The sequence below is a fragment of the Narcine bancroftii genome, chromosome 1 (assembly GCF_036971445.1).
Source record: "Narcine bancroftii isolate sNarBan1 chromosome 1, sNarBan1.hap1, whole genome shotgun sequence".
NCBI lineage: Eukaryota > Metazoa > Chordata > Chondrichthyes > Torpediniformes > Narcinidae > Narcine > Narcine bancroftii.
The window spans coordinates 408921887-408945944 of NC_091469.1; the positions used below are offsets into that span (position 1 = coordinate 408921887).

A 24058-nucleotide genomic window follows, 5' to 3' on the forward strand; every position below is an offset into this window, starting at 1 on the left:
ATTCTGGAGACGTGACCTACCCAGCGCAGTTTGATCTTCAGCAGTATGGATTCGATTCTTGCGGATTCTGCCAGCTCGAGTACTTCGATGTTGGTGATGAAGTCATTCCAATGAATGTTGAGGATGGAGCGGAGACAACGCTGATGGAAGCGTTCTAGGAGCCATAGGTGATGCCGGTAGAGGATCCATGATTTGGAGCTGAACAGGAGCGTGGGTATGACAACGGCTCTGTACACACTGATCTTTGTGTGTTTCTTCAGGTGGTTGTTTTTCCAGACTCTTTTGTGTAGTCTTCCAAAGGCGCTATTTGGCTTGGTGAGTCTGTTGTCTATCTCTTTGTCGATCCTTGCATCAGATGAAATAGTGCAGCCGAGGTAGGTAAACTGGTTGACCGTTTTGAGTACTGTGTGCCCGATGGAGATGTGGGGGGCTGGTAGTCATGGTGGGGAGCTGGCTGATGGAGGACCTCAGTTTTCTTCAGGCTGACTTCCAGGCCAAACATTTTGGCAGTTTTGGCAAAACAGGACGTCATGCGCTGGAGAGCTAGCTCTGAATGGGCAAATAAAGCGGCATCATCTGTAAAGAGTAGTTCATGGACAAGTTGCTCTTGTGTCTTGGTGTGAGCTTTCAGGTGCCTCAGATTGAAGAGACTGCCATCCATGTGGTACCGGATGTAAACATCGTCTTCATTGTTGAGGTCTTTCATGGCTTGTTTCAGCATCATGCTGAAGAAGATTGAAGAGGGTTGGTGCGAGGACGGAGCCTTGTTTCACACCGTTGTCAATGGAGAAGGGTTCAGAGAGCTCATTGCTGTATTTGACCCGATCTTGTTGGTTTTCATGCAGTTGGATAACCATGTTGAGGAACTTGGGGGGGGGCATCCGAGGCGCTCTAGTATTTGCCAAAGCCCTTTCCTGCTCACGGTGTCAAAGGCTTTGGTGAGGTCAACAAAGGTGATGTAGAGTCCTTTGTTTTGTTCTCTGCACTTTTCTTGGAGTTGTCTGAGGGCAAAGACCATGTCAGTAGTTCCTCTGTTTGCGCGAAAGCCACACTGTTATTCTGGGAGGACATTTTCCGCGACACTAGGCATTAGTCTACTAAGGAGAATCCTAGCAAAGATTTTGCCTGCAATGGAGAGCAGCGTGATTCCCCTGTAGTTTGAGCAGTCTGATTTCTCGCCTTTGTTTTTGTACAGGGTGATGATGATGGCATCACGGAGGTCCTGAGGCAGCTTTCCTTGGTCCCAGCAGACCATGAAAAACTCATGCAGTTTGATATGCAGAGCTTTGCCGCCAGCCTTGCAAACCTCTGTGGGGGATTCCATCCATACCTGCTGCTTTGCCACTTTTCAGTTGTTCAATTGCCTTATATGTCTCTTCCCGGGTAAGGACCTCATCCAGCTCTAGACTCAAGAGTTGTTGAGGGAGCTGGAACAGGGCGGATTCTTGGACTGAGCGGTTGGCACTGAAAAGAGATTGGAAGTGTTCTGACCATCGATTGAGGATGGATATCTTGTCGCTGAGAAGATCTTGTCACTGAAGAGGACAAATACATATATAAAACACTCTAAAAACACTCTATCTTTCAATTCTCCTCAGCTGGATATCCAGAATGCAATGCACTTGAGGTAAAAAATAATTCCTATGTACAGTTCTCTTTTCCCTACTACAGGAAGTATGATTAACTGGATAGAGTGTCGAGAAATTCATTAGGATGTTGCCTAAGATTGAATATTTCAGTTATGAAGGGACACTGGATATACTTGGTTTGTTCTCCATGAAGTAGAGGAAGATGAGGAGGATGATGAAACACAAAAGTCTGCAGACGCTGTAATTGTAGTAAAAATACAGAAATGTTGGAACTTAGCAGGCCTTACATCATCCATAGGAGGTAAAGATGTACAGGTACAGTAAAATCCCTGTTATCCAGTATCCAAGCAACCTGCAGCCTCAAGCAACCAGCAAATAAAATAGCGGAAAATTAATAGGTTAAAATAAACAGAAGTAAGCAATGGTCTGGATCCACAACCGCTCCACAGCAGATGCATTATCGCTGGCTCTCCACTCAGCTCTGGATCACTTCAGAAACAGCATCTCCTCATCGACTAGAGCTCAGCCTTCAACACTATTATTCCCTCAGTGCTGGTCAAGAAGCTACAAACTCTGGGCCTCTGAACCCCTCTCTGCAACTGGATCCTTGACTTCCTCACTGGAAGACCACAGTCAGTACGAATTGGAAACAACATTTCCTCATATATTATCAAAACAGGCACACCCCAATGATGCGTGCTTTGCCCATTGCTTTACTCATTATACACCCAGGACTGTGTGGCCAGGCACAATTCCATCTACAAATTTGCTGATGCCACCACAGTTGTTGGGAGAATCACGAACAGCAATGAAGAAGCCTACAGGAGGGAGATAGATCAGCTCGCTGAGTGGTATCATGCCAACAACCACTCGCTCAACGTTAGCAAAACCAAGATGATTGTGCACTTCAGGGGGAAGTCAGGGGAACATGACCCAGTCCTCATTGAGGGCTCAGTAGTGAAGACAGTAAAGAACTTCAAATTCCTGGATGTCAACATCTCTGAGGATCTGTCCTAGAGCGTTCATGTCAATGCATCATGAAGAAGGCTCACCAGCAGCTATATTTTGTGAGGTATTTGAAGAGATTCAGTATGTCACTGAAGACTCTCCAAAACTTCTACAGGTGTACTGTAGAGAGCATACTGGCTGGTTGCATCACTGTCTGGTATGGAGGTGACAACTCTCAGGACAAGAAAAAGATTTCCAGAGGATTGTTAACCCGGATTGCGACATCACAGGCACCAAACTTCACTCCGTCGAGTACATCAACAAGAGGCAGTGTCTTAAGAAAGCAGCCTCTATCTTCAAAGACCACCATCCCCCCCACCCCCGACCACCAGGTCACGCCGTCTTCACTCTGCTACCGTCGGGAAAAAGATACAGGAGCCTAAAGACGAGCATTCAGCAGCACAAGGACAGCTTCTTCCCCGCTGCCACCAGATTCCTGAATAATCAATGATCCAAAAACACTGCCTTAATTTTTGTGCACTTTAAAAAAAATTATTGTTGTCAGGTGGTTTATATGAATGTATGAATGCTGCCACAAAACACCAAATTTTGTGACTTATTCATGACAATAAATTCTGATCCTGATTCTGAAATTTAAAATTGGCACCCCTAATGGTTAGTTCATCAATCACACAACACGCAATCTCAAACAACCGGAAAATTAACTTATCCGGCATTTACCAATCCCCATTGCTGCCTCATACCATGGGTTTTACTATACCTCTGACATTTCGGGCCCTTCTACAAGGCATGGATGAGGGGGGCCTGATAGAGTTAAATGAAGTAATGAGGGCCATAGTAAGAAATGTTTCTCACTAGTGGAGGTATTTAAGATAGAAGGCATAGGTTTGGGATTAGTTATAAGGGGTTTAAAGGGATATAAGAAAGCATCTTTCACCCAGATGAATGAAAACTGAAACAAACTGCCTGTGTGGAGGTGGGCACTCTTGAAGCATTAAAATATAGAACACTATGGACCAAATGCTAGTACTGTAATTGGGATTCATGTAGATTTTTGACAATCAACATCAAGGGCTGAAAGGTCTGTTTCCATGCTGTTTCTTACTCAAAGTTAATTGATTTAGTTTCAGAGCAGTATTAGCCATATGGGTTACAATTTGGGAGGGCCATGTTTACATGATTCCTACCTTTTTTGAACTAGTACATGAGTGCAGAGTTCTCCTTAATTACAGTTAAAATCAACATTCTTGATATTCTCTTCCCTTGCTAACTAGATATATAATATATATATATATATATATATATATGTAGAAAGTGGAAAGCATTTCACAAGGCACATAGACACAAATAATTTTTTTGCCGGAACCGTGATGTGGTTCTTGCATCCATTTCCTTCTGTGAATTTATTACAGAAACAGGCTAACCAAGTGGAGTGATATCATCTGTTGAAAAACTCACATAGAAACATAGAAGATAGGAGCAGGAGTAGGTCATTCGACCCTTCGAGCCTGCTCCGCCATTCAACGAGATCATGGTTGATCTTAAAGTTCAGTACCCCGTCCCCGCCTTCTCTCGTAACGTTTAATACCCTCTTAAATATATTTAATGAACCTGCCTCTACTGCCCTCTGTGGCAAAGAATTCCACAGATTCACCACCCTCTGGGTAAAGAAATTCCTCCTCATCTCGGTCCTAAATGGTTTGCCTATTATCCTCAAACCATGGCCCCGGGTTCTGGATTTTCCCATCATTGGAAACATCCCATCTGCATCCATTCTGTCCAGTCCTGCCAGAATTTTATATGTCTCTATGAGATCCCCTCTCAATCTTCTAAACTCCAGGGAGTATAATCCCAATTTGCACAATCCTTCCTCGTAAGTCATTCCTGCCATTCCAGGTATCAGCCTGGTGAATCGCCTCTGCACTCCCTCCATTGCAAGAACATCCTTCCTTAGATCAGGTGACCCAAACTGCACACAATACTCCAGGTGTGGTCTCACCAAGGCCCTGTACAGCTGCAGTAAGGTATCCTTGTTCCTCTACTCAAACCCTCTTGATATGAAGGCCAACATACCATTTGCCTCTTTAACCGCCTGCTGTACCTTCATGCTCGCCTTCAGAGACTGGTGTACCATTCACCTTCTGATTGGTACCATGCTGGTCAGGAATAAACCTGTTTTAACCTTTGCATTTGATGCACCATCAATAATTTCAAAGACAAGGAATTGTAGAGAAACTGATAGGCTTTTATTAACTACAGAATGGATGTCCAACCATGCTGGTCGACTGCCCTAAACTAAGGAGAGGGTGTTGGTACAGTCGCCTTTGTTTAGGGATCAGTGGGAGGAGCCTCAAGCACAGTCAGCAAGGCCCGTGTCCTAGTACATTCAAGCATATATACATCACATCCAAACGTGGCAGTGTTCCGTGGGCTTGCAGTCCTCCCACTTCCCAAGGTTGGCAGAGTACGCATCCATATTTTGGAGGGCCACCTCTAGCATATTGGGTAGCTTGATGGCCTTCTGCAAATTGAGCTCAGTTTGCTCTAACAGTCTTTGGTGAATGTAACTGGATCTCATGCCCGTGATGTAAACACCTCTGATCAGGTCTTCTGTGTTCACGTCAGTCGTCATAGCCTTGCAGTCGCAGGCCCATCTGAGGGCTCGCAGGGCCCAAAGGTACTGAGCACTCGATTCCCCAAGTCGCTGCTTATGGGTAGCCAGGAGGTGCCTTGTGTAGACCTCATTTACCTTCCTTCGGTACTGACTTTTCAGAATGTCCATTGCTACTGGGTACCAGTACCCGACCTGGGAATACAGCACTTGCAGCCTATTGTCCTCTGATCAGATGATAGCAGAGGAGGCTTGCAGGAAAGCTTCAAAGAAAGGCAGCCAGAGTCGAAGCTGTTGGATGCGTTGGGTGATTGTAGGTCGAGATCCAACATTTTGGCTCCAGGATCTGCTCCATTATCAAAAAAGAAACTGTAGTTAATAAAATTGATGCACCATCAATAACTTCAAGACTAGAAGTTGTAGATAAACTGATTGGCTTTTATTCACTACAGAATGGATGTCCGTCCATGCTGGTCGACTGCTCTGAACTGAGGAGGGGGCTGTGGCACAGTCGCCTTTATTCAGGGGTCAGTGGGAGGAGCCTCAGGCACAGATAGCAAAGAGCGTGTCCTAGCACATCCAAACACAGTATTGAAATGTCATTCAGGTTTACAGGAAGATCACTCTTTCCTATTTTGATTAGTCAATGGATAAGATAGAATCAAGTAAATACATGTGCCAGTGTTGCCCAAAAGGACCAATGAGAAAGATTCAAATTAGTCTGCAATTTAAAATCAAGGAACAAAGCTTTTCAAATTATATAGTTGTTGACCTGTTCACTTCTAGTTTTTCGGGTTACGGAGTGCCTTGGCCGCACATGAAAATACTGCCTGCGGCCTACTCTCATGGATGCAGACATTACAGAAAAGAGACAGCCAGTCAGTCAGTTCAGACACTTTCTTTAAAGCTGCTGTCTGGACCTGTTGATAACCAAGATAAGAACCAGATTCACAAGAAGTTCTCCGACTTGTTCTAATCCACCGAATCAGTAAATTGAAGATTAAGAACATGGGTCTTTCATGTAGCCAGAGGTTAACCACAACAGCTTGTTCAAACTTCAAAAAAATGTGGAAAATGGGCCAACAGCCTAACAATTGATAAAACATCAGATTCTTGGTGTCTGAACCATAGGATCCTGCTGACTTCAACCAGTCAGTTTATTTTCACTAACTCATAATTTTAGATATATAGACATGACTCTATGTCTAAAATTATGAGTTAGAGAAAATAAATTGGCTGGCTGAAGTCAGCAATTGCATGGTAACAAGCCATACAGCTCATGAGTCCGTGTCGCCCAATTTACACCCAATTAGCCTATCTCCCCCACCCCCAGTATGTTTCGATTGGTGGAAGGTAACCAGAGGCCCAGGGAAAACCCACATATATACGGGGAAAACATACAAACTCCTTTCTGTAAGCATGGGATTCAACCCAAGTCCCAATCGCTGGCGCTGTAAAGGCATTGCACTGTGCCAAACGTGCCACCCATACAAATTTTTTTACAATACTTATTATGCTTTTAGTTGCAATTGCAAATAGTCAATGCACTCAAAGGTTAGGATGATTAAATTCCTACTCATACACTTTGATCTCACATGTACTGGATAGAGGAAATCAGAATTAAACATTGTCTTCAGATATATGAAATGCAGTTTGAACTCACAATTTCATATTGTCTACCATTTCTCCCATAGTGTAGATAAAAAGATTTCAAAACTTTTTTTTTACACACACACAACACAGAGTCTTACAAATAAAAGATTGCTTACAGAAGGACCATGATTTACTGTTGCAATAAGTGCCATCTTTATGTGAAAATGCAGGAAGTTTTCCATTCAATTTGCAAATTGTTGGAAGCAACTCGTGATTGAAAAACAGAGTGGTAACATCCAGCAGGACAAGACCACTTCATAATCCTATAAGAAAGGCTTTAACTAAATTTTGTGCCAAATTTCAAATAAAATTGCAGTTGGGTTCTAAACTGTACAGACAAAATTGTAGAAAATTAGTAATTAGCAAAATGCAACGTGCATTCATTTCTAGGAAGGAATAACATATGAGCTAGGAGCAGGATCAGGCCATATGCCCTTTCAAACTTTTTTTTAATTTCATCAAAATCACAGCTGATTGTCCACCTAAGTAGCATATTCCAGCATTATCCTCATATCCCCTGATTCCATATTACCTAGACTAACTCTCTCTCTCATTTGAATGATAATAATGACTGTTTCTACAACTAATTAAAAATGAGCATTCCAAATGTTCACTGTTCCTGTGAGAAGAAATTGCTCCTCATCCCAGTCTTAAATAGCCTACCTTTTTTTTTCTCAAACTGTACAATGTTCCTAGCCTCATCAGTAAGGCAGAGTATTCTCTTTGCATTGAGCTTGTCAAGCACTTCAGCTTTTAATAAGATCTCCCGTAATCTCTCTAAAGTCTAAAAAATACAGTCCATGTCCATTCAATCTGTTCACTAATGGATAAAATGCCATCCCTGGTATCAATCCACTGAATCTTTGTTGCACTTCAAGTATATTCTTCCTTAAGTAATGTGACCAAAACTGCCACAACACTTCAAGATTTCTTTTGTTGACATGTAATGTAACGGTTATTACACAAAATTGCATTTGGTCTACCATGAGGCAGACAAACATTCACCATCAGCAGAAATTGCTTGGCGCCAGCCAAAGAAAAGAGAGCCCCTTCAGAGTCACTAACTGTCCATGGATTCACCTCCCATTAGCCTTTGCAGCCACACAGACTTCAGTTAAAATTATCAGCAAAACGAGCTCCAGATCCAACCCTCCAGCACTGAAACCCAGCAGGAGCCTCTCCACCCAGTTCCTAACCCCCTTCCCAATGCCATCAGGAAGCTCTCAGCACTGAAACCCATCAGGAGCCTCTCCACCCAGTTCCTAAACCCCTTCAGCCAGTCTTGAGCCAATCTCCAGAAATCCACAGCCTGGTGTGAATCCTTTGACTGAAAGTTGCCAGCACCCACAGACTGCATGGATTCTTTGCCTCAAGTGGCCAACAGCCATACGCTAGTTCTTCAGCCGCCGAGTGCCTGCCACCATGGTCACTGTCCTGTAGGGTCATCTCCTTTGGTTCTCCTTCTCAAACGGGTAGTGATCTCCCTGTTTTCTGATGCTCTGAACCAGTTCTCTCCTTCCCTGGAGTCTGTAACTCCTCAACACCACTGCTGCACTAGCATCACCAGGGGGGTCAGGGGGTGAGAATGACACCAGGTGACATCATCAGAGGGGGTGATGCCAAAATGACTGTCTATAAAATTTTTGTTCAGTGTTTCAGCAGAAATTTATTATTTTTTATAAAAATATCCCTGTAGTTAGTTATAACAACCAAAACATTATTCATAATCCCATCTTACATGTATCAATATACCTGTAAGGCTAAAAACCTATGCTAATTTACTTTTTTGAACCTTCTAATGCGCTCCAGTCAGAGCTGTCATTATTACCCAATTACAATGACACTTCGAATTACGTGGTTTCATCTTCACCCACTACAAACACGCACTATTATTTTCATTGCTGCTGGTGTTTTTATAGTCGCTGCTTTTATCAAATTTTCTGGTGTTTTATCTACAATATTGTGGTCATTATTATTTTTGAATCTATATTGATAACATCTTTGAGAATGAAGAAGTAATTAAAGGAAAAGAAGGAGAAAATCAACATAGGGTTCTGCTCAGTTACTAATAATGTAATTATGGTAATACTTGTAATGTAATTCAATGTAGAAAGATTTTACAAAACAATTTTGTTGTTAGTATTCATATAATCTAATAAATATTACATATAAGCAATTTCAACTATATTTATCACGTATTATTCTATATTTTTACTATTTTTTTTCAAATATCTCAAATTTGTCTTTTTTCACATTTAGGCTGTGTGTATGAAATTGAAATTTAAAGGTGTAATTTTAATTTTGCTAGTTGTTTACCTCACTACACTATTGCTATTACATTCAGTGATTATATGGGAATTACAATTTACGAATAACATGAATACAAAAAAAACATTACTAAGGATTCTGTATGGTCTGGTGTAGGGGGAGGTCCATGTTTGGGGGTGGGGGTGACCACATGAGTTAGTTCACTGGGTGACACCAACCCTAGTGACGCCACTGCACTGCCATCTTGGGCCCAGACCCCACAGTCACAGGATTTTAAAATAAACCACCATTGGCTACCTTAACTGGCAGTTTAAAGTCTGTAAGGAGCCATCAGTATTTGGATCCTGCGGATTAAAACCTTTGATAGTTTTGATAAATGTGTAGCATAGATAAAATCTCACACTTGACTGGAGGGAGAACAAATGCTTTTATTAGCTTACAACACAGGTAGGGTTCACGAACAGGCTTCAGAAGGGTTATGGGTTTAGGTGGGAAACCAGGGTTATATACAGGCCCCAGGGGGAGGAGTTGGGAGGTGGGACCAGTTGTCAGTACAGCACACTTCTAGTGAATCCCAGTTCACTACAAAATGGCCAAGCAAGTGAAAGTCAAGGTTTTATGTGGGAGTTTTCTTGATCTGCCCATGAGTTCAGTCATATTGCAAGAGAAGTTAGATGTCATGCTGGCCTTCATTGCTCAGCTTCAGGAAAATCTAGGTCAGGAAGATTACATGATGCAGCCAGGATAAGCGAGTTTATAAGTAGGAACCTCCAGGTTCAAGATCAGGCTTTTGAACCTCCCTGTTTGACTCCCAGAACACCAAAAGACCTGTCTGTACTCAAAAACAATGGCATCTTCAACAAATTGAGGCCACTGTAAAGAAACAGCATACCCTCTGAGTCACTCTTAGCAATGGCAGGAGCAGCACCAGGTGCACAAACAAAACATAAAAGTACAAATAACAATGAGAAAGTAACCCAAATGCTTACCATTTGTTTTCATGTATCATTATCTATACTATAAGTTAAACCAAGCAATTCTGCAAATTTAATGTTTCCATCATTTTCTTTCTCATTTGAAAGAAAATGTAACTACATCAAAAGAGAGCATTCATTTGTGTTTCATTAATTGGACTAACAGTCTGCATGAAACATCTGATAATTATTTATGACTTATGCTTTCATAAGTCATAAGGACTTACATTTGATGATCTTTGGTACATCTCAATCTCTAACAGTACTGCTATTTACTGTATACTTGCAAAAATGCTTTAACTTCAACTCAAACTCCTCTGGATTAAACTCCATCTGCCATTTCTTGCCCAAATTTCCAATGATCTATGTAAGACTTTAAAGATTATCATTCTGAATTGTTTCTACATTAACTTTCAGCAACTTCAGACATACAGTATTCATCTTGAAAGGTAATTTAGTTAATTATTAAAAGTTAGCAGATTGAATAGTACTAATTATTTTTCTGTTGTCCTTAATTTTCGTTCTTTATAGTGTAACCTTCACATATACTTCCTGTGAAGGCAGTTACAGAGCACTGTCTTAATGGCTACAGTCTCTACTATTAAATACTCGATATGCACCATTGACTGAGTGGCTCGGTACAACAATAGGAGGAGGAGGACCACGGCAACTTTTGAAGAACTGGAGGATATCATCGTCACAGCCCCCAGAATATACAAGGTATGGAATAAGCCAAATTTGGTGTATCAGACTATACCTCAATATGTACATCCTCTAGCTCAATTTTCTATAATTTCAGAACACATTAAAGCATTGACTGTTCAAATGAATTCTCATTTTGCATCTGCAAAAAGTGAATCTAATCACAGTTTGAAAGTCTTAAAGATGAAATGACAACTATTAAAGCTTATATGGCAAAATATGCTAAAACTGTGGATGAAGTTAAGACTAAAGTTCAAAAGACTAAAGAAGACATTTAAGATTATCATCTAGATGTAGACAATGTAAGGATACAGTTAACAAGATGGAAGATTATTTTACGACTTGAGAAGTTCAAAGGAAGGATCTTTTATAGAAAATTGATGTATTGTAAAATTATAGTCGTAGAAACAATGTTAAAATTGTTGGACTGCCTGAAGATTGCCAGTACAATTTTGTCGAAGATGGATTCCTGAAATTTTAGGTCCTGAAACTTCCTGAATGGATTGGAACTTGATAGAGCTCATAGAGTTATTAGAAAGAATCCATGGACAGACATCATGCTCTATTTTAATCAGGTGCTTACATTATCAAGGTAAAGAAATGATATTAAAATTGGCATTTCAGAATGCTGGAAAACAACAAGGTCCCTTAATGATTGGAAACCATAGAGTATTTTTCTATGCAGATTTAAGTATGTCTATTGTTATGAGAAGGAAAGAATTCAATCCGGTAAAATTTGTTTTATGGAAAAAGGGATATAAATTTGCTTTTCTATACCCAGCTGTACCTAAAGTTTTTGTTGGAGACGACCAATCATGGTTTTTTACTGATGAAGATGAAGCTTTAGAGTTTGCTAATTCATTGCCTAATAATAAACAAGATACTGCTCAATGGTATTCTTCTCAACAACCCAAATTGAGTCAAGATAAAATTCGAGATGGATCTCAGATGTTCGAGCGTTGAGAATCAATTGATGATGATCAAGTAAAGAAAGATCTTGAAGAAGCTCTTCATACTGGATGGTCTGATGAAATATGATTTTTATATTCTGTCTGGGGGAGGCAGACTTTTTTCTCTTCTTCTGCAACCATGAAGGAGAATATCACGTCCCATATAATACAGGGAAGTATTAATGTTTTTTTTAAAACAGTACTTTGTTGGGGGGGTATTTTTTTCTTTTTAGGAGGTTCCTACTTTCTTCTATGAGGAGATGTTATACCTAATTGATAATCTCCTTTTCTTCTTTCTTTCTTAGGGCTACTTGAGAGGGAGGGGTGGTGGGGAGGGAGGGAGGGATTAGGTTTATAAACCACATCTATTTCCTTCTATTTATTTATATATACATATATGTATATATATATATATATATATATATATATATTTGTGTGTAACATTCATTATTAATTGAAATGTATTGTGGTTTTAAAATTTTAAATAAAATATTCAAAAAAAATAAAACTTCACCAAAGCTAAGGAGTTGATTGTTGATTTCAGGAAGGCAAAACCAGTGATCTTTGGGGGATCAGAGGTGGAGAGAGTGAGCAAATTTAAGTTTTTGGGAGTCACTATCTCAGAGGATCTTTCCTGGACTCAACACACAATTGACATCATGAAGAAAGCACATCTATTTCCTTTGGAGCTTGTGGAGGTTTGGTATGACATCGGAAACCCTGGCAAATTTCTGTAGAGGTGTGGTGGGAAGTGTGTGGACTGGCTGCATCACAGTCTGGTATGGGAACACCAATACCCCTGAGCATAAAGCCCTGCAAAGGTAGTGGACACAGTCCAGGACTTCACAGGCAAAACCCTCCCCACTAATAAGAACATCTACAGGGAACGCTGCCATCAGAGAGCAGCAGCCAGCACCCAGCACACACTTTGTTTTTGCTGCTGCCATCAGGAAAGAGATATTGGTGCCACAACACACACACCACCAGGTTCAGGAACAGCTGCCACCCCTCCACTGTCAGACTCCTCAACAATAAACCCAATCAGGGACTCATTTAAGAATTCTTTTGCACTTTTTTGATTTTTTTTTCTCTCTGTATCGCACAGCCAGTTTTTTATATTTCTTTATTTGTTTACATGTGTTCATTGAGTACAGTTTTTGCACTACCAATAAGTGGTAATTCTGTCTTGCCCATGTCATGTATGCACTCTGACAATAAAGCTGACATCTGACAATAAATCTCAATTAAGGTTTCACTTCATTTCTTCAAAGACTCAGTCAACTTTATAAGTATAGGAATGTTAGTGGTCAGGAGTTTAATTTAATGTTATCTGCCATAGTTTTTTTTTCCATGTAGCATTTTACTCCTTCCAAAGGAAAATCTCTGGCACCCAACAATCTTTTCCCAAAATTTCTTCTGTTCTCCATTAATGGTTTATCTCACAATTGCTTTTTATCAATCAACGTGCTAGGATCCATAAATCATTGAAAATGAGTATTTTTTATGTTGGATACTTTCTGCTCTATTTCTATAATTACCATAGGTTAAATTACTTAAGATCAAAATTGTTCAGTAGTATCACCCCATTCTCAAAGTGAAAGCTTGGGATTTCCTCTTACATATAGCTTAATACAGAAACCTAAAAATTTTTTGTTAATGATTTAGCGCATGTGAATTGAAGGAAGTATTTGCAGTTTACTGAATCACATTATTCGGAATGCATTTAAGTGATGTGTATATCAAATATTTTACAATTCCTCTCACTGTCAAAAACCTTGAAAATTGTTCACTTTGCTACATGAGATGATGGAGAATATTTAAATGAGCAATAATTTACAAAAAAATAGCTTTTATGATTTTGCAACAATTTTTTTTCTTGTACATATATCTACGAAAACAACAGTAATCACAAATAAAGCAAATTAGAATAATTCATTTTTTTAAAAAGCCATTTGCCACTAGCAAAATTAGACAATTAATTATTTTTTTTTCTGGAAGTATTTGTTATTTTCTAAATCCTGTCTAAAGGATGGTATGTGCCAAAATTTAAACAAATAAATGAAATATTTACCAAAGCATGATACAAGTGAAATACATTAACAAATTAGACAGATGTATAAAATAACACTGCTCATAAATTATGACTGCTGCAAAGATCACATAGATATCTACTTGTGCTTCTTTATTATCACTTATTGTCAGAGAGATACCCACATCATTCTGCACAACTCCACTGTCTTGGGTTTGAGGCTGACATTTTGTGCTGTGTATGGAGTTTGCACATTTTGCCTATAACCACTTTTGCTTTCCCCCATGTACTTTTGTTTTCTTCTGCATCTTAAAGACCTGCTAATGAATTAGTTGGCCATTTTAAATAGGCTCAATCATGGATGTGTGAAAGAAGAAATGGGGCATGACAGGCATGAGAGAGAGAGTGAGAGAAAACAGATTATAGGGAATTAAGGGGGAATGATGGGAATTATCTGAGACTTGACAGGCTAAATTACCTTTATCTATGTTGTAAGAAAACATGAGTCATAAAATGTATTAAAGCATAGTGATTACAGTCAACTTCAGGGGTGGCCAACTGCTTAACGTAAGAGCCACATACAGTAAACTTCAGATGTTTGAGAGCCACAAGCCATGAAAAGATATATTACATATACGTTTTTACTTACGTGCACTTTTTGTTACAAACAATTATATAAATAAAAAGAAATAAGTGTACATAATATTTATTGATGTATGTAGTTTTTAAACTGCTCATTTGTATTAGTTTCAATAATAAAAAAGTATACATACTTTAATAGTCGAATTTATGGACAAATTTTTGGGTAGATCAACGATTACATGCATTCTACTTTTGACTGCATTAAGTACCTGTGTCATTCAGGTGTTGGGAGCTTGGATAGGGGGGCAGCCAGGCATTGGGAGCTTGGATGGGTGGGCGGCTGGGACATCAGGAGTTTGGATGGGCGGGCAGTCGGGGCATCAGGAGCTCAGATGGGAGGGCAGCTGGGGCATCAGGAGTTTGGATGGGAGGGCAGCCAGGGCGTTGGAAGCTCAGATGGGAGGGCAGCCAGGATGTCAGGAGCTTAAAAAAAAACTATTAAAAAAATGTAGGAACCACACTTTAAATAATTACACTTAGAAAACTCAATGTTAATTCATTGAAGCAGTTTAATAATGTCACCAAAACTAAGAATTGCAATTCAGGAGTATTAGATGTATTCTAATGCTCAATGATTGGAATCTAGATAACTCTTCATGCATATGCCTGCTAACACTGAACTCAAGTGTTCTTCAAATAGGTGTGTTAAAAAGAATCAATAATCCTCATTCATTTCATACCAAACACATGACATCTTCTGACGATAATAATTTCTCTTCATTGGTTTTAAATGAAACTTTAAAAACTTACAAGAAAATCAAATCCCTCCCCCTCCCTACCAATATTATAAAATATGTGTGCAGAAAATGTTTACATACAGGGATTTGGTTAAAGAGAGAACACCATCTGCAAAGTTTCATTGAGATACAGTGTTCTCCATAACATTTGGGCCAAAGACACTTTTGGTAATCCTAACGTTTTGGCATTGTCTCTTACTGGTTTATTTTTGTTTTTCAGTCTCATAATGGCTACTTTAATTTTCTTTGGTACAGTTCTGGTCCTAATGTTGAAAAATGGCAACTACAGACACCAAAGATGGTCAAAAGTTTAGAAGCAAGCCTAGCTCTCTTATATCTGTACCAATGAAGCAATTAAATATACCTGAGTACTCACAAAAACCTGTGAAACAAAATGTCCCAAACATTATGGTGCCCTGAAATTGGGGAGCTATGCATAAAAAGTGCTGTAATTTCTGCATGGTCAAACCAAAATGTATACAAATAACCTCGAATAAAATCTGGAATGTGCACTTTAATTACATGTGAATTGTTTGATTACAAATTTAAAACTGTGGAGCACAGAGAAAAGAAGTTTGTTTTGTCCTAAACATTATGGAGAGCACCGTATATTGTTTTCATAGCCACAAGAGTACAATGAAAAATCATGATCGAAGATAATGCAAAATTCTGTGCTGTAAGTGGATATATGGTTATATGGTTAAAATAAATTTAATGGGATTTTTTTCAGCTGTGAATTGCTTGATTATATATAACTTTTGAGTGTTCATCAATGAATGCATGTTAGTTCTGTTATATCTTTAATTGTTCTGCGACATCACCCGGAGAAAACAAAACAAAAATAAAATCTTTTATAATTAGAACGTAATTGAAAATAGCAATAACAATACATCTCATACTGCAAAAAGTTACTTTTGTGTCTTCATGGGCTGTTATGACTCCAGCTGAGATTTCTGGAATTGCAGTGGTTCCATATCTTAAATATTTTAAAGCATAGAATTCCTGCCTAGTGACTACATTCTACTGCATATGAATACAACTTCTTCAGCAAGTGAATCTGCAGTTAAATATACTTCCCACAAAAATATTTCTACATGGTTTCAATGAATTCCTTGCTGTAGTTAGAATTGTAAAGCTGGTGAGCCCTATAAAGGACTTCATCTGTATTAAATCAAGCCATGCAGGAAGCTGATTATTGGATGCTTGGGCCTTGGAAATTAAACATTCAAAATTTGGATGAAATCCAGCTGAAGCCCAAAATGATGACTGGAAAAATTGGTTACATCACTTTGTTTATATGAAAGTTTATTTTCATACACGTAAGCGCAATGCAACTTTTTTTTGCAGTCACACAAGTTTGCAAGACACATCAACAAATATAGTATAAATTAAGTTACCAACTAGACCACAAGACAGAAAAAGAGATAAAAATATAAAAGAGCTATTGGAAAAAAACAACTGTGTTGAACCTAGTGCTCCCAAAGTTCAGGCTTTTGTGCCTTCTGACTGAAGGTAGCATTGAGAAGAGGTTGTGACAAGGGTGATGGGGGTTATTTATGATGTTGGTTACCTTCTCAAAGCACCTTATGTAGATGTCTTCAATTATGGGAGGATGGACTTCGTTGGTTTGCTACTTTCTGCATTACTTCACATTCAACATACCAACCACACCACAATGCAGTTAGTATACTTTCCACAGTACACCAGTAGAAGTTAGACAGAATATTCAATGACATGCAAAATCTCCTCAGACATCTTAGAAAATAGACATACTATGAGAAAGAAAGTATAGGAGCATCAAAATCAGGACTGTCATCTTGGAAATAGTTTATTCCTGCAGCCTGTGAGATTGATGAACAGTATCCTGTAACCAAGCAAATAATTCCAAAATATTTAAATATACTTATTTTAAATTGTATCTGTATGTGTATATGTGATTACTATGTGCTGTTATTGTGTGTGCATTCCAAAAGGAAAGGATCCTGTAACCAAGCAAATAATTCCAAAATATTTAAATATACTTATTTTAAATTGTATCTGTATGTGTATATGTGATTACTATGTGCTGTTATTGTGTGTGCATATCATGGTCCAGAGGAACACTGTTTTGTCTGGTTGCCTATGTAGTCAGATGATAATAAACTTAAACTTGAAGCTGATATGCTAGCTCCAGGAGAGGGCCTATGATATGTGGACTCCCAGGAACCCAGGAACCTGAAGGTTCCAACCCTCTGTGGAGCACACAATAATCACGTGAACATGATGGAGTGATTAAGTGGCTTTAATTACCAAAAACCTGAGCATTACTGAAACACTACTTGGGCAGGTTCCAGGTACAGAAGCTAGAGGGGGTAAGTCCGACCATGCCAGCCTTTATTGGGAAATTCGGGGGGGAGCCAAGGGAGGAGTTAGGAAAGGTCAGAGAAGTTCGGACTGGCCAGTCCTTACATCTATGCAAATACCTTTCACCACATTCACCCCTCCTTTGAGATAAACCCATTCATAGTGTCCATCACAGGTTCAGCCTGTCCAGTGATCTCGTGATCCTCTGTGACTTCCGAGATGCTGGGTGAGGCCCCTGTTGGGTGAGGCCCCTGTTGTTCCTGTGTCAAGCTCGCAAGACTATGTACCCGTGTGGGTGGAATTTCAATTACAGAGTACTTTTCTGACTGTTGGGTGGGCTCCTTGCTGGCAAGATCTCTGTGGGATTGACTGCCGCTGGTGCTTGACTGGTGACTGGTGCTGGTGCTGGAGTGGGGGGGGGGGGTCGGTTCTATGGTTATCTGGGGTGATGGGAATATGTCAAAACCCTGGGACGTGAATCGGCCTTGTGTCGATTGACTGTCTGGTTCTTCTGGGGTCACCTGATCAGTATTAGTCTACCGTGCCCGGGCCAGGTCTCATACTGATACTGTGTCCTTCCTCCCATCCTGGTACCGCACAAATGCATATTGTGGGTTCACATGTACCAGATGCACTTTTTCCACCAGGGGATCTGTCTTGTGGGGTCTAATAAGTCTGCGAAGAAGTATTGGCCCCAGTGTCATCAGCCAGACTGGCACAGTGGTTCCAGATGCTAACCTCCTGGGAAAAGAAAAGAGTCTCTTGTGGGGGGGTGGCATTAGTAGCCATGCACAGCAGGGACCTGGTAGCATGCAGCATGTCTGGTAGTACCTCTTGCCACTGGGAGAGAGGCATCCCTTTTGACGTGAGAGCCAACAGGATTGCTCTCCAGATTGTACTGTTCTCCCTCTCACACCCATTCCCACAGGGGTTATAGCTAGTAGTTCTGATCTTGGCTATCCCCACCACCTATAGGTACCTTTGCAGCTCCTGACTCACGAAGGAGGAACCCCTGTCACTATGTATGCAGCCGGGGTATCCAAACATAGTGAATATGGTCCAGAGTGCTTTGATGACCATGGCTGCAGCCATGTCTGGACAAGGGATAACAAATGGGAACCGGGATTACTCATCCACTACATTCAGGAAGCAGAGATTCCTGTTATTGGATGGGAGGGGACCCTTGAAGTCCATTCTAAGATGTTTGAAGGGACGGGTTGCCTTAATCAGTTGGGCTCTATCTGGTCTTTAAAAGTGCGGCTTGCATTTGGCACTGACTGAGCAACTATGGGACAGTTCCTGAATCTCCTCATCTGAGTAGGGTAAACTTTTAGCCCTCACAAAGTGATACAGGCTTGTAACCCCGGGATGGCAGAACTTGTCATGCAGGAACTTCAGACGATCCGCTTATGCGCTGGCACATGTTCCTCGGGACAGAGTATTGGGTGGCTCATTAAGCTTCCTGGGTCAATATAGTGCGTGGATAGTTCGATTCTCCACCACATGATCTTATCATATTTCACCCTGCTGTTTCTTGTTAAACATAAATGCAACAGCCCTCTGGTCCATCAGCAAGGTAAATGGTCTACCAGCCGAATAATGCTTTCAGTGGCGCAGAGCTTCCACTATAGTCTGGGCCTCTTTCTCAATTGCCGAGTGCCTGAGTTCTGAGCCCTGGAATGTTTTAGAGAAGAATGCCACTGGCCTGCCTGCCTGATTCAACGTGGCTGCTAGGGCAACATCAGAGACATCACTTTCCACTTGGAATGGGATGGATTCATCAATGGCCTGCATCGCCGCCTTGGCAATATCATCCTTGATGCCCTCAAAGGCTTTACAAGCCTCCGCTGATGGGGGAAAGTCTGTTGTCTTCACTAATGGCCGGGCCTTGTCTGCGTAATTGGGGACCCATTGGGCATAATAAGAAAAGAACCCAAGTCACCTTATCAGAGCTTTCAGGTTCTGGGGCAATGGTAGTTCCCTAAGGGGGTGCATTCTCTCAGGGTCCGGGGACACGATCCCTCCCTCCATCACATACCCTTGTATCACCAGCTGTGAAATGCAGAATATGCATTTCTTCTGATTATACGTCAGGTTTAAGGTTTTTGCTGTGGTGAGGAATTCCCTTAGATTCGTATCGTGGCCACATATGGTGATATTATCTAAATACAGGAACATTGCCTTTAGCTTGTGATCATCCACCATGCGGTCCATCTCCCTTTGGAACACCGATACCCCATTTTTCAGACTGAATGGCACCCTGCAGAACTGATACAGTCAGCCATCGGACTCAGAAGCCATGTTCGGCCTGTCCTATGGGCAGGTGGGATCTGATGATATACCGACTTAAGGTCTATGGTGCAAAAAACCCCATATTGGGCTATCTCATTCACCAAGTCAGCAATTCAGGGTAGGCATCCAGTAACGTAAATCTATTCACAATCTGGTTATAGTCAGAACCATCCAGTTCTTCTCCCCTCCCTTTTACCACCAACACCTGAGCTCACCAGGGGCTGTTGCTGGGCTCAATTATGCCTTCTAGACTTCTGTTTTAATGAAATGTCTGTCCTCCGGGCTATATCTCCTGCTTTTTGTGGCTTTTGGTCTGCAATTCTCTGATAAGTGCTCCAATAGTGGGGGGCGGAGGGACCCGAAGGGTGGACAGCCCACACATACTACCCAGCTTAATCTCATTGGCTGAGCTGAATTCCTCATTCTGCACCATGATCAGGGAGTGCGGACCATCAAACTACATTGTTACACTTTCCAGCTGACACTGGAAGTCTAACCCCAGGATAACTGACGCGCAGAGTTTGGGCATTACCATAATTTTAAAATCCCTGTACTTCCTGCCCTGCACCCTTAAGTCTACCCATCCAGTCTCTGCAGACTGGGCTTTAAATGCCAGGGATATTCGGTACTTTTCTGGAGACACCTTCAGTGCACAGCACTTTATTAAGTCCGGGTGGATAAAACTTTCAGTGCTCCCTGTGTCAAACAAACAACCCGTGACCCGACCGTTTACCTCAAAGTTCATCACCGATCGTGCCAGCTGGTGAGCTCTGTTCTGATCCAGCGTCACAGAGGCCAGAGTTAGGTCAGAGTCACCATTGGACCATTCCTGTTGGTAATATGTTGGACTCGGCGCCTCAGAGGATGACTGCCCCCAGTACTCACACATGGCTGAGACCGGAGGTGAAGTTAGCGATCGCTAATCTGAAGTTAGAGGTTGCATTAACAATCATCGACTTGGTGACCGTTACTCCCCAAGATGGCGACCTGTCTCTCGGATCGCATGTGGTACCGGTGATAGTGGGCTGTCCCCGGCACATCTTCATATAATGCCTTTTCTTTTTTGCAATGTGGAGTTAGCTTTTCCAGGAGTCTTTGTTGGACCTGGGTTGATAGCATGTTTGTCAGCAGTCCGTCTTGCATCAGCTCCTCGGCAACTCAGAGGCACTCACCATGGTACACCTGCAGGCTCTAACCAGCTTTCTCATCGCCCGCATGAACTGTGCAAAGGGATCTCCAGGGGCTCGACACCAAGTAATTAATTTGTACCTCACAAACATTGGGTTTGTCAGGGTCCCATACTGCTTCTGCAGCAGGGCCATCACCTCGTCATACATTCAGCAGACTCTAATTATTCAAAATGCCCGATCACCCACGGATGCAAACAGGAGATCCCTTAGGTTGTGGCGGCGCATGAGCATCTGCATCCCAGGCAGCCACCTCTCAAAGGTAATGTCTGCGTTGGGTTCCCTGGGTTCAATCATGAGCATAGTTAGTTGGCAAACTTCTCTCATTACCCATTGCAGAGTTGATGCAGACCCCAGGGGTGCATCTGCTACTGCACCACATGGTGGGCTTGACTCCATCGTCTGTGGGCTAGATGACCAGGCATCTTCCCAATCACTGCTGCCTTGTCCTGTATGCTGAGTTTCCATGGCTTTTGTTTTAGTAATTAAATTGTGGAGCACACAATAATCACATCGACATGATGGAGTGATTAAACAGCTTTAATTACCAAAAACCTGAGCATTACTGATACACTACTTGGCCAGCTTCCAGGTACAGAAGCAAGAGGGGGAAAGTCTGGGAATGCCAGCCTTTATTGGAAAATCCGGGGAGGAGCCAAGGGAGGAGTTAGGGAAGGTCAGGGAGGTTCAGATTGGCCAGTCCTTACATCTATGCAAATACCTTACACCACACCCTCTGCACCACCATCTTGCCAATGAAGACAGGTGCATGGTTCCTCATCCTCCCTTTTAAATGTATTTTACCAGATCATTTCATGAAGGGTAGGGGGCTAGTAGTGAATAAATTGCAGGCAAGAGATCAACATTGTCAAATGAATGCATCAGTCAAGCTCCTCTGAAGTCTTGGAATAGGACAGTGAGTAAAGAGTTAGACTCACTAAAATTCACTTACTGCCACAATCTATCCACAGCAGATGCAATCTCACTGTCTCTCCACTCAACCCTGGATCACCTGGACAACAGCAACACGTACATCAGGCTTCTTTTCATCAATTTTGCTCAGGTTTCAATACCATCATCTCCTGGGTACTGGTCAGTAAGCTTCAAAATCTGGGCCTCTGCAGCTCCTTCTGCAACCGGATCCTTGACTTTATCATTGGAAGACCAGAGTCAATGTGTATCAGTAACAACATCTCCTCCTCAATTGCAAACATAGGCACCTCAACGATGTGGGATTTGCCCACTGCTCTACTCTCTCTGCACCCATGACTGAGTGGCTAGGTGCAATTCAAATGCCATCTACAAATTTGCTGATGACACTACAGTTGTCAGCAGAATTACAAATGTCACGGAGGAAGTGTTCAGGAGGGACATAGATCAGCTCGTTGAGTGGTGTCACAACAACAACCTTGCACTCAACGATAGCAAAATAAAGGAACCAATTGTGGACTTCAGAAAAGGGAAACCCAGGAGAACACAGACCAGCCCTCATCGAGGGGTCAACAATAAAAAAGGAAAAGACTAAATATGTCTCTGAAGATCTATTTGGGGCCATCATGTTGATGTAATCATGAAGAAGACTTGCCAGCAGCTATATTTTGTTCGCGGTTTGAGGAGATTTGGTATGTCACTAAAGATTCTTGCAAATTTCTACAAATGTATCAAGGAGAGCATTCTGACTGGTTGTCACACTGTCTGGCATGGACATGCCAATGCACAGGAGACAAAAAGGCTACAGAAGGTTGTAAACCTGACCAGCACCATCATGAGCATTAGCCTTCACTCCATTAAGGACATCTACAAGAGGTGGCATTTCATGAAAGCAGACCCTAACCACCCAGGCCATGCCTTCTTCTCTGTGCTACCATCTGGAAGGAGGTACAGGAGCATGAAGACAAACACCCAACATTACAAAAACAGCTTCTTCCCCTCCGTCATCAGATTTCTGAATGCACAATGAACCACAGACACTACCTCACTTTTCACAAGATTACAGGATAGAGGAGCAAAAGTAGGCCAATCGGCATCAAGTCTTCTCTGCCATTCTATCATAATTTTTTCTCCTTTTGCTCTAATTATTTATTTTTAAATAATACATTAAAGGAAATGTAATCTATAGCAGTTTTTGTACCTGTCATGCACAATACTGCTATCATAAAACAACAAATTTCATGACACATGTTCATGACAATAAACCTGATTCTGATTCTGAAAAATTTGTGTTTTTAATGTAAAGGAAAGCCATCCTTACCACTCCAGGTTTTTCACTTGAACCAGTGTATAATTTTATACTTTATTTTATAGTTGATCTTTTTACCACCCACAGGTTCAACTAATTTTCACTCTGTGGTGGTACACCACTGGTCTACTGCAGGGGGCAACCTCTGTACCTGCAGAAGAGCATGGGGACAAGACAACACCTGGCTGGCTGTCAATCAGCCGACCTGAATAGACCAAGCCCCACCTGGTCGGGTGTCAAACACCCTCTGGGATATAAGCCTGAGCCAGCCCTTCGAAGACATTCTCAGAGTTTACAGCAGCTGGCCCTGTGGAAGTTTATGTCAAATAAAGCCTGTTGTACAGACTTTAGGTTTTATGTGTTTGCTTCTGTCCAATAGCGCACCACACACCCATGAAAACTGACACCTGAATACTCCACTCATTTATGGTTCCATTTTGGAGAATGGACTGAAAGAAGAATAACATTTCCAAATGTGCCCAGTGCTGAATTTAGTTTGGTTAAGCACAGGCCACCCAAGACAATCTATCACAAAGAGACGAGGCACATATTCCACACAACATTGGATGCCATAGCAATACAAAATTCTTTGCCTAACATACATAATTATTAATTTACATTGTAATCTCTAGTGAGAGTTGAGCTGGAATGGAGTAGAGTAACTGGAGTTAATACTTTGTCCCTGATGCCGTGTAATTTGAGCTGTGTCAAAAGGGTCCTGCATAACAGATGGATCTTTTATGTACTGTTGCTGAGACGTGCAGAACGTTCTTACATCTGATTTCCCACATTTGTAGTTTCAAATTAAGATAATTTTCACAGTAACGTTCAGGATGAATGCTAACAAAAATCAGCATTTAGTGCAAATATGTA

General features: G+C 41.3%; 1 protein-coding gene across 2 annotated transcripts in view; it reads right to left on the reverse strand.

The window, feature by feature from the left end:
- hycc1 (hyccin PI4KA lipid kinase complex subunit 1) overlaps positions 1 to 24058 on the reverse strand; it is a 152273-nt gene that overhangs the window by 100806 nt on the left and 27409 nt on the right. The window lies entirely within an intron of this gene.